This window comes from Canis lupus, chromosome 6, assembly GCF_011100685.1.
Source record: "Canis lupus familiaris isolate Mischka breed German Shepherd chromosome 6, alternate assembly UU_Cfam_GSD_1.0, whole genome shotgun sequence".
NCBI classification, from domain to species: Eukaryota; Metazoa; Chordata; class Mammalia; order Carnivora; family Canidae; genus Canis; species Canis lupus.
The window spans coordinates 40,032,549-40,042,602 of NC_049227.1; positions in this window are offsets into that span (position 1 = coordinate 40,032,549).

Genomic DNA, 10,054 nt, shown 5'->3' on the forward strand with positions numbered 1-10,054 from the left:
GGTGGCAGCGGGAGGCACCTGCGGGGGCACAAGCGCTGGCCCGGGCCCGGGGCGACCGCGCTCGGCGCCGCAGGAGCCGCCTTTGTCTCCTCTTATTAGACACGAGCGCGCCCCCCGCCCCCCGCCCCCGCCCCCCGCGGAGGGCTGCGCCGCCCCTCCCGCCGCCGGCGCGCGGACCCCGGACCCCGCACCCCGGAGCGCGACCGCTCCGCTAAGTTGCCGAGGGTCCCGTCGCGTCTTACCTCGCTCCGGCGGCCGGCGGCGTCCCCGCGGGCATCCCCGCTCGGCGCTCGGCCCCGGCTGGAGCGCGCCGGCCCCCGCCCCCCGCCCGGCCCCGGCCCCGGCCCCGGCCCGCGCCCCCGGCCCGGCCCCGGCCTCGGCTCCCGCTCCGGAGGGCCCCGCGGCGACGGCAGCGGCCCCGCGCGCAGGGGGCCGCGGAGCGCACAGGCCGGGCGCGGGGGACGGGGGGGCGCGGGGCGGGGGGCGGGGGGCGGGGGCCGGGCCGGCGAGAACCCGGAGCGTGTCCGCGCGCCGCGCAGGAAACTTCGGAGTGAGCGGCGGAGGGCGGGGGCGGGGCCGCGCGGGGCGGGGCCGGGCGGGGGCGGGGAGGGGCCGCCTCCCCCTCCCCCTCCCCTTCCCGCCCCCTCCCCCTCCCGGGTGCGCGGGGCGCCAGGGGGCGCGCGCGGGGCGGCTGGCGGGGGCGGGGAGCGGCGCCAACGTGCTCCCGCCCCCAGCTGCGGGGGCGGCCCGGGCCGCGGAGGCGGGCCCTCCCCTCCCCCGCCCCCCCCTCCCGCCGCCGAGCGCCCAGCCCCAAACCCCGGCGGACGCGGGGCCGGGGTCGCCGAGGGGGCGGGGGCGCGGGGGCGGGGGCGGCGGTGCTGCGGGCTGCGCGCGCCCCTCCCCCCGCGCGTGTTTTGGGTGTGCCCGTGCCCGTGTGATGCGCTGCCGTGTCCGTGGGTGGGATCCGGGGTGCGCCTGCATCCGCAGCTCCCCCGGCACCGGCGCGCGCGCGCACAGCCATCCGGCCGTTTCTGCGAACTTGTGCGGCGCCCGGCCCTCTGGGTGGGTTCCCAAGAGGCCCCGGGGCGGGGAGCCCTCCCGCAAGGCCTCCGCTGGCGCACGGGGCGCGCACAACGGGTCCCCGAGTTCCTGTGTGCCAGGCGCCCCTCAGCGGAGGAGTCCGCGTGGGGCCCCCTCCGCCCGTGGGGCCGTCGGTACCTGAGCCCGGGCCGGGCCAGGCCGCCCCCAGCAGGCCCGCGGGGGGATCTGCACCCCGGGGGTCAGCAGAGAGGGGGGTGCCCGCGCCTTGGCCCCAGGGGAGGCTCCTAGTGTCCCCGGGACCACCAGGCACCGCGGGACGGCTGGTCTGTGCCACCTTCCCCACACCCCGGGCGGCCCTGGAGGGGCGGCTCCCTGGCTCCCTCCAAGCCCATCCTCAGTGCAGACAGAGCCACCTGCTCTGGCGAAGGGCGGCAGCCGGTCCTCACCTGCAGGTCCAGGAGCCGTGGTTGAGCCTAAGCAGCTGCGGGGTGGGCATGGAGTGAGGCCCACCTGGACCCCCCTCCCCCCCACACCTGGAGAGGCTCTGAGCTCCCGCACCTGCAGGGCAGCAAACCGTGGCCTGAAGCAGAAGGAGGTGCTGTGCCGGCAGGGGGCGAGGCCCCCGGAGGCAGCTGTGGCCTGGGGAGGGCGGCCACTCTGTGGGGTGGACCAAGGTGTGACCGCCGCCGCCTGGGTGCCGGTCCCAGGGCACCAGCTGCGCCACTCAGGAGCACTTCCTCTTGTATATGTGAACTTTTCAAGAAAAGGAAAACATTTACGCTATTGAATGCTACTACTTAGTGTTGGAGGGCCGCGGCCAGTAATTAAGGTCCTGCTCAAGCGGCAATTAGGGCTCTGCCAACTGACCGAGGAGTGCAGGGGCCTGCCGCTCAGCCCTGCAGGGAGCCAGTTCCCCGGCCGGAGCCCCTGGCCTCCCTGATCTTCTACACACTGGTTAAAATTTGGGGTGAAGTTGAAGATTTGGTTTTAGCTGGAGGCTCTTGGGGATTTGCTGGACAGAAATCGGTGGGAGGTCAACAGCATGCCAGGTCCTGGGCAGAACCCGGGATGCAGTGACAGGGACCAGCACAGGCCCTGTCCCTGTGCCCTGGAGCGTCATTCCGGGAAGCCAGTAGTGCATCCCTGGGTGCGGCATGAAAACATTTACAAACCGCGCTAAGTGCCACAGAGAGCAGAGAAAGGGAGCCGCAGACCTACTGAGCACGAGAAAGCAGCCAGAAGATGAGCAGGGGGTTATGACCAGCAGTGAAAGCAGCCTGTGCAAAGGCCCGGTGGCACCCGGGAGAGAGCCTGGCGGCCCCTGTGTGGTGAGCCAAACGTGAGGTGGGGTGCCGGGGTAATGGGAAGGCGGGACGGGGTTTCTGCAGGATCTCGTGGCCCCCGGAGCCACGTGTCATTGTAAATGAGACAGGCTGTCATCCCCTTGTGTCACGCTCCATCTTCGTTGTGTTGTCTGCAGGACAGACAAGGCCACGGATTTTTTTAAATAGACATTATTTTTTAAAGACCGTCTATGGCCTGACAAAGCCTCCGGCCTGCAGAAATCCCATGGCCCGTTTACAGACAGGGGGGTGGGCGGAGGGGGCTGTGCAGACACCCAGGGGTCACCGCGCACCTCCTGCCATCTTCTGCTCCGTCTCCCCAGCCGAGGACCCGCCTGGCATGCCCCAGGGGCCCGTGTCCCCTGCACCAGTGCCCCTGATACAGCATCCACGGGGTCAGGTGGGAGTGACCCGACAATCCCCGGTCATGCACAGGGGCCTCCCTCGGGCCCGCAGGGGTCCAGCCAGCCAGCAGCAGGAGGTGGGGAGTCTGCTGCACGGGCCGACAGCCTCGGCCCAGACGAAAAATGAAAAGCAGACCGTAAGTTGATACGAGGGAAAGACACGGAAAACAAGGAAACAGTAATACATCCACATGCTGGGAAGGAATGTTCGAGCGAGATGAGGCATAGGACAATTTGGAAATTGGCATTAAAATTGTTTAATTAAACTGTACAGAGTGTTCAGATGCATTGTCTTTTAAATCCTCCAGGCCTCTGGAAAATTTGGTTCTGCTTTTTGCTATTTACTCTCTTTTTTTTCTTTTTTAAGGGCAAAGCTTTTCCTTGACAAAGATCTGGTGTGTGCATGGGGAGGGGGGGCAAGTTCAGGCAGTGGAAGGTGGGAAGGAGACCCCGCCCCCCAGAGAAGGATCCAGGCCCTGGAGGTGCGCGGTGGTGGGGGCAGCGGAGACCACTCAGGCCCTTGGGGCCCCTCCACCTCTGCAGGCCCCACTGTGGGGGGACGGGGGGCAGCGTGGCCGCCTCCAGGACCCGTCCCCACCAGCCATGGCATGCTCGGTCCTGGGCACCCCGGCTCCGTGTGGGGCACCCTGTCCCCCGGGGGGCTGGCCAGAGCCCCCAAGGCCACTCGCCAGCGTCCATCCCTCACCTGCCCTCTCCGGGCATCCTCTTGCCTCCCCACACATCCCTCTTCTCTCCAGGAGCCCTCACGGTCCCAGGCTCTAGATAGAGGCTCCTCGAGCCAGTAGGAAGATCCCCTTCTGGGCCCTGTCCCTTCAGATCGCAGACCCGCCAGCCCAGCCGCCCCTCCAGGCGGCCAGCCTCGGCCCTGCGGTGCCCGCCGCAGGGATGCCCCTGCTCGCCCTGTGTCGTGCCAGCCACGCCCAGCCTTGGGTCTCGGAAGCCAGCCCCGCAGCCCTCGCCTTGCCGTCTGCTGGTCCTTGTCTGCTTTCTGGCCACACCGTGGTGTCCCATGATGCTCGGCACGTGCTTGTCCCTGGGGGAGATCATTAGAAGCAGTAACCTGAGCCACGGCCGGGGCAGGGGAGACCAGGGTCACCCGGCAGGTGAGCGTGCCAGGCCGTGGTCCTAACGGGGCAGCCACGCAGCACATGGGGCAGGAGTGGACGCCGAGTGGCGCTGTGCCCTCAGGGTACTGAAGGGTCAGGCCTCCAGGCAGGGGCCTGGGCCGCAGGTGGTCAAACCGCCAGGGCTCCCCCCAGCCCCTTCAAGCCCACATCGCCTCTGGACCAGGCCAGTGTCACCGAGAAGCTGGGCCCAGCCCCATGCCGCCTGCTCACCGTGGGTGGGGGTTGGGCAGGCAGCCTGGACCCTTGCCCGGCCGGGTTGCCCCCAACGACGGGTGCCTTCCAGTCACACGCCTGCCTGGTGTCACCAGGGCCGCTCTACCCTAGAGTTTCCTGTGCCCGGCCTGGACAGCAGTGCCCAACAGGGGTGCCCCTTCTGTGCCATTCCACCCCAGGACAAAGCAGCAGCTAAAGGAGGGGCTTCTGCGAACGCACGTTAAACTGGCCGTCCGGTCAGGATGGTGTCGGTGCTCGCGGCTCCCTCAGGGTGCCAGTGGCTCCGGTTGCCTTCTGTGCCTGCCCCGCTCCCTCCCAGACAGGCCACTCTGCTCTGCAGCCCCCGCCCCAGCTTGGTCCCGACTCCTCTGCCCGCTGGGCCCCCCGAGGGCAGTGTGGGCTCAGGGACAAGCAGGGGACAGTCCCCTGGCTGTGGAACGGACCCTCCGCCCTGTGCACGGAAGCCTCAGGCTGGGCCTCACAAAGCAGGTCAGAACACAGGCTGCCCAGTTCACTTTGGGTTTGTTCTGAGAGAGAGCGAGGGGCAGGGGCAGGGGCGGGGGCGGGCACAGAGAGTCCCAAGCAGGCCCCACGCCCCGCACGGATCCCACGACCCCGATGAGCTTGTGACCTGAGGAGGAACCAAGAGTCCGACGCTCCCCGATTGCACCCCCGGGCGCCCCTGCAGTTAACGCTAAGCTGCAAACGATGATTAATTGGGGGGCGAATAAATCTCACGTAGCATTTGGGACACGCTTTTACATCTGAGATCCTGATTTAACTGGACTCTCTCTGTTCCCCAGCGACCTTCCTCCCCGCAGCACGGGGAGACGCGTGGCAGGTCTGGGAGCGGCGCGAGGGGAGCAGGGGCCAGGCCCCACCTGCTCGCCAGGTGCCTTCTGCAGGGCCCTGCGGTGCTCACCCCGGCCTGGACTCAGCGGAAGCTGAAATAGCACCCCAGGGAGGGGCACCCTGAGCGCCTGTCCTGAGCGGCCGCACCGGGCAGGCCGGCCCCTGCCCATCTGCTCACCCACGGCAGACTCAGAGCCCCCGGCCTGCCAGCGCAGGTCACCTGGGGTCACTGCGGGGGCAATGGAGGCCTTGGGGGTGGCTTCAGCACTGACCCTCTGAGCCCCCCGGGCTCCAAAAGCAGGTAGCTCTGAGGTGTGAGTGGAAGCCTCTAGACGTTTTTCTGCAGCTGCACAAGTCCACAGGGGTGGAGACCACAGGCCAGGGAGCAGGGGGCGGGGGCTCCACTGCAGGGTGCCTGGCCTGCAGCCAGAGCAAGGGGATGTGTGCTGCCTGCGTGGCCGGGGGGGCCCGGGTAGCCCCGAGGGGCCCCGGGCCGGGGATCCCACCACCCGGGGCGAGCGTCCCAGCGGCTGGCTGACTGCCGAGCACCCCGCCCTGCACTTGCAGGGAGGCTCAGGGGGCCCCGGGGTTTCAGATGTTCTCTGGAGTCTCAACCCAGCAACAGGGATTTTTTTAAAGTTTTGATATTAGATGATCAATCGGGAACAGGGCTGAGTGCGGAACCGTTCCGTTTGACGACCGCTGGGTGGCAAGGCACAGGCTGTGGGCGCCCAGAGCTTCCTGCCGTCGCTGCACGTGGGGCTTGTCCTGTCCTGCCCGCGCCGCCGCACACGGAGCTCAGGAAGGGCGGAGAGACGGCGGGGAGCATGGCTCCGAGGCTGAGGACGTGGTGCGGGAGGGGACTAAGCCAGGTGGGGTCAGCTCATGGGGGGGGGTGGTCCCCGGGCCGCCTGTGCTGGGGGTGGGGGGGCGGCTCAGGCCTCGGGCCCCCCGGGGAAATCACGTGGGGGGAAGGGCTGCGTGGGAGAGGGCCCCTGACTGTTCCTAGGTTCCCCACACTTGAAACAACCGGAGTGACCCGCGGGCACATGGCGACACAGACGTGGGCAGTCCCGCGACGGAGCGTTATTCAGCAGTGAACGGGAGCGGTCACCGCGCTGCTGGGACGAGGTGGCGCGGGGACCTGAGGCTCCGAGGCGGGAGCGGACACAGGGGCCGCATGCAGGCGGTTCTGCCTCCGGAAGCATCTGGAAGAGGCACGGCCACAAGTCAAGGGGGATGGATCGCTGGGGCCCAGGGAGGGGGCGGAGGTGAGCGTCCTCCCGAGTGACGGAAATGTTCTAAAAATGGGCAGAGGTGATGGTGGCGCGGCCCCGTGATGTGCTGGAAGCTGTGCGTTCCCCGTGGTGTGAGGATCACGCTCAGTGACGCCGAGGGGCCCCGGAGGGGAGAGCTGTGCAGCTGCAGGGGTGCCCGCCGCGGGGCCGGCCGGGGTCGGGGAATGGAGCCCCTGGCCTCCCAGCGCCTGGCGTCCCTTGGGATCCTCATGGCTCTGGAGCCACATCTGGGCGAGCCGGGGCAGCAGTAGACTCATGGGAAGGTAGCATCTGGGCCGCCTCTGGCTGGCGTGGGGGCCTCCTCTGAGGGGGTGCTCAGCCGGGGGTGCGGGGGAGCCGGGTACAGGGCCCCCCAGGATCACAGCCCGGGGGAGGGGCGAGGGCTGACCTGGGTGAGCAGATGGGGGTGAGCCCTGGCCGGGGTGCTTCCAGGACTTGGATGGGGCCGTGGGAAAGCGAGCAGCCGGAGGCAGATGTCAGGCCTCCGTCCCGCCCCGAGTCCTCCCGGGCCGCCAGCTCCACCAGCCCCTCTGCCTGCAGGAAGGCCCGGCCCAGAGAGATGCCCTGGGTCGCTACCGGCCCCACGCCCCGGCCTCGGCAGCCTGACCCTCCCCAGGAACCCCGGGACAACTCACACCCTCGGGGCACCGAGAACCCCGAGATGCGTCCCCAGATCCCTCACTGCGCCCACCCCCGGGGACCAAGTGCTGGAGCTCACAGCCTCGCCAGGAGGAGACCCTCAGACCCAGGGGACTCGGGGCCACCCCAGGACCTGGCGACACCTGCAGGACGAGCTGGGCAGCCCCGGACGTGCAGACAGGTGATGCACTGCCCGCCCCCCCCCCCTGCGCTCTGTAGCCCTGTGGGCCGTGCACCTGAGCTCAGCCATGGGGTGGGTGGGGGCGGGACGCGGGGCTGCAGAGTGGGGGGGCCCTGCCCGGAGGCCAGCGTCTGATTCCCGCTCCCCTTCCGCATGCGCCCCAGGGCACATGTTCTATCTTTACGGATCAGGGGCCATTTGCACCACCCTCAGCTGTGGCAGAGGTAGGGAGCCCGCCCGCCCCTGCACCCTCAGGAGGGGCCTGGGGCAGTGGGTGAGGTGCCCGCACACCCCAGCCACCACCCGGCAGGCAGAGCCGGGACCCCAACGGTGTTTCCATGATTTACTGTGAGGCGGGCCCGCTTGCTTACCGTTCCCTTAGGTCCACCTAATGCCGGCTTCCCTGCCCTGCTGCTCGGCGGTTCGGGGATGGGGGGGCTGCCACACCAGGCCCACCAGCCCGCCCAGCGGGGGGATGCCTGCCGCCCTGGCAGGAATTTCCCGTGGTCGCTGACTCGGCCTCGGAGGGCTAACCCTGGCGAGCGGGCGGCCCTTGAAGGAGATGCTGCGGGACGCGGGACCTGGCCCCGAGGAGAGCTGGGCCCTGGAAGCCGCGGCCCATGCATGGGCAGCAGGGGGACTCCAGCCTAAAGTGGGGGCTTCCAGAACCCTCCTGCGTCCTCAGTGGGCAAGCACTAGTCCTGGCTAAGTCCCGGGTGGAGTCTATGGGCTCCCGTCCCCCCCACGCGCTGCCCCCACCTGGGGACGGCCCCGTGGGACCAGCCAGGGGCACGGAGTTGGGAGGTGGGATGGAGGCTGGCCAGGGGAGGCCTCATAGCAGCTGTGGTGGGGAGAGGGGGGTGTCAGACTAGCGCCCCCGGGGTTCCCGGCTGCTGGATGGACCCTGCGTTCAGTCAGCGCACCAGCCCCTCCGGGACCGTCCCTCAAAAGCCGTACTGTGGCCGCCGTGCAGCATGTAGGGGCAGCCCTGCTTCCCCAGCCTCAGGAAGGGAGCCCACGGGAACCACAGCCAGGGCTAGGGTGCAGGACGCGCATTGTCTTGAAAATGCAGGCGGCCCGGAGCCAAGGCCCCAGAGAGTGACCACTGGGCCACTCGGGCAGATTGGTGCCCAGGGAGCAGGGCCTGTCGGCAGAGCGCAGCCCAGGCCCACGGAGGGGGGGGACAGAAACTCCCCCAGCCCCGGGGAAGACCCGCCTTAGCTTAGAGGCAGAGTCAGCTGCAGGTGCGCAGATCCTGCGCCAGGCTGGACCCAGGGAACCGAGGACGTGGGGCATGGGCCACACGCTGCGTCCAACTAGGGGCGTGAGCAAGGTGCTCCGGACGTGGGGGTCCTGGGGCACCTCATGAAGTAATGCGGGGGCTCCCTGGCTCCCAGCGCGGTCCACGGCCTGGGCACCCGCACACCTGGGCTCGTAGGCGGGCGCCACGTCCCCACTGAGTCAGGGGCTGGCGCCGGGAGCTCAGCCCCTCAGGGTCCCTCTTTGGTCCTGGGTGTCCCCGGGCAAGGCCTCCCTGCTGTGCAAGCCTACCAGGACAGGGCCCTGGACACACGTAGGCCCGTGGGCAGCCGAGGGGCGGGGGAGCATGTCCTCTCCGGGAGCCTCTCCTAGCTCCGGCCCCCTCCCCCGGCCGAGAGCAGCTGTAGGACGTGCTGATTCCGATCAGCAGATGCCCATGCTTTAATTTTCCTGGATTTATGGCCTCTTCTGTGGTTTCATTACTGAGATAAGGAGGGAGCCCGTCACTGTCAGGCGGCGCTGGGGATGTGCAGCCGATAAACACCGATGTGGCTTGGTCCCGCGGGGGGCAGAAGAGCAGGGAAGCCCCCCACCTCACTCAAGGCGCCTATGAAAGCCCCACAGTGAGCCTCCCGCTCGATGGGAGAGACTGAAGCTTGGCCCCTAAGATCAGAAACAAAGCAAGGGGACGCCTGGGGGTTCAGCGGTTGAACATCTGCCTTGGGCTCAGGTCGTGACCCTGGGGTCCTGGAATCGAGTCCTGCGTCAGGCTCCTCGCTCAGTGGGGTGTCTGCTTGGGATTCTCTCTCCACCCCCCCAAATAAATAAAGTCTTAAGACATGTAAAAATTCAGGAGCACCCGAGGAGCCCAGTCACTTGAGCACCTGCCTCTGGCTCAGGTCGGGGTCCTGGGGTCGAGCCCCGCATCAGGCTCCTTGCCCCATGGGGAGTCTGCTTCTCCCTCTCCCTCTGCCCCTCCCCCTGCTTGCTTGTGCACGTGTGCTCTCTCTCTCTCTCTGTCTCTTTCTGTGTCTCTCAAATAAATAGAAAAGTCCTTTAAAAATATAAGACCACTTCTAAAAAAAAATAAAATATGTAAAAATCCATTTAACGAGAGACGTGCAAGGCCTCAGGAATGAACCAAATCGCTGAAGCCCTGAGGGGAGTCAGAGCTCTGGGACCGAGTGCGCGGTGTCCGTTGGGTCGGCAGGTACGGCAGTGAGGCCACCGCGGCCCCCCAGGTTGCTCCGTGACCTCGTGAAATACCCCCCAGGGGCTGCTCATAGGATGGAAGCAGCCAAACGAAAGGGACACACAGACGTGCTGCGAGCCTGAAGCAGCCAGCGTCGCCTCGAGGGGGAGGCGGGGCCAGCACAGCTGCTCCACAGGCCCAGTGCCAAGGGGTCAGCGCCACGGGGTCAGGCCCAGGGCCATCAGAGGGCCCTGCCCTGAAGGCTCAGCTGGGAAACTCTGGGAGGAAGGGGCGTGTCCTCAGCAAATGGAGTGGGAGGCGTGGCCCAGGCGGGTGGGCAGTGACCTTGCACCCCTACCTCACACTGCATGCAAGGTCATCTGCAGAGAATCCGGGAGCTGGGGGGGTTATGAGAGGAGCCCCCCCCCCCAAGACTTCGATGTGGACGGACATTTCCCAGGGAAAACGCAGAAAGCGGAAAGG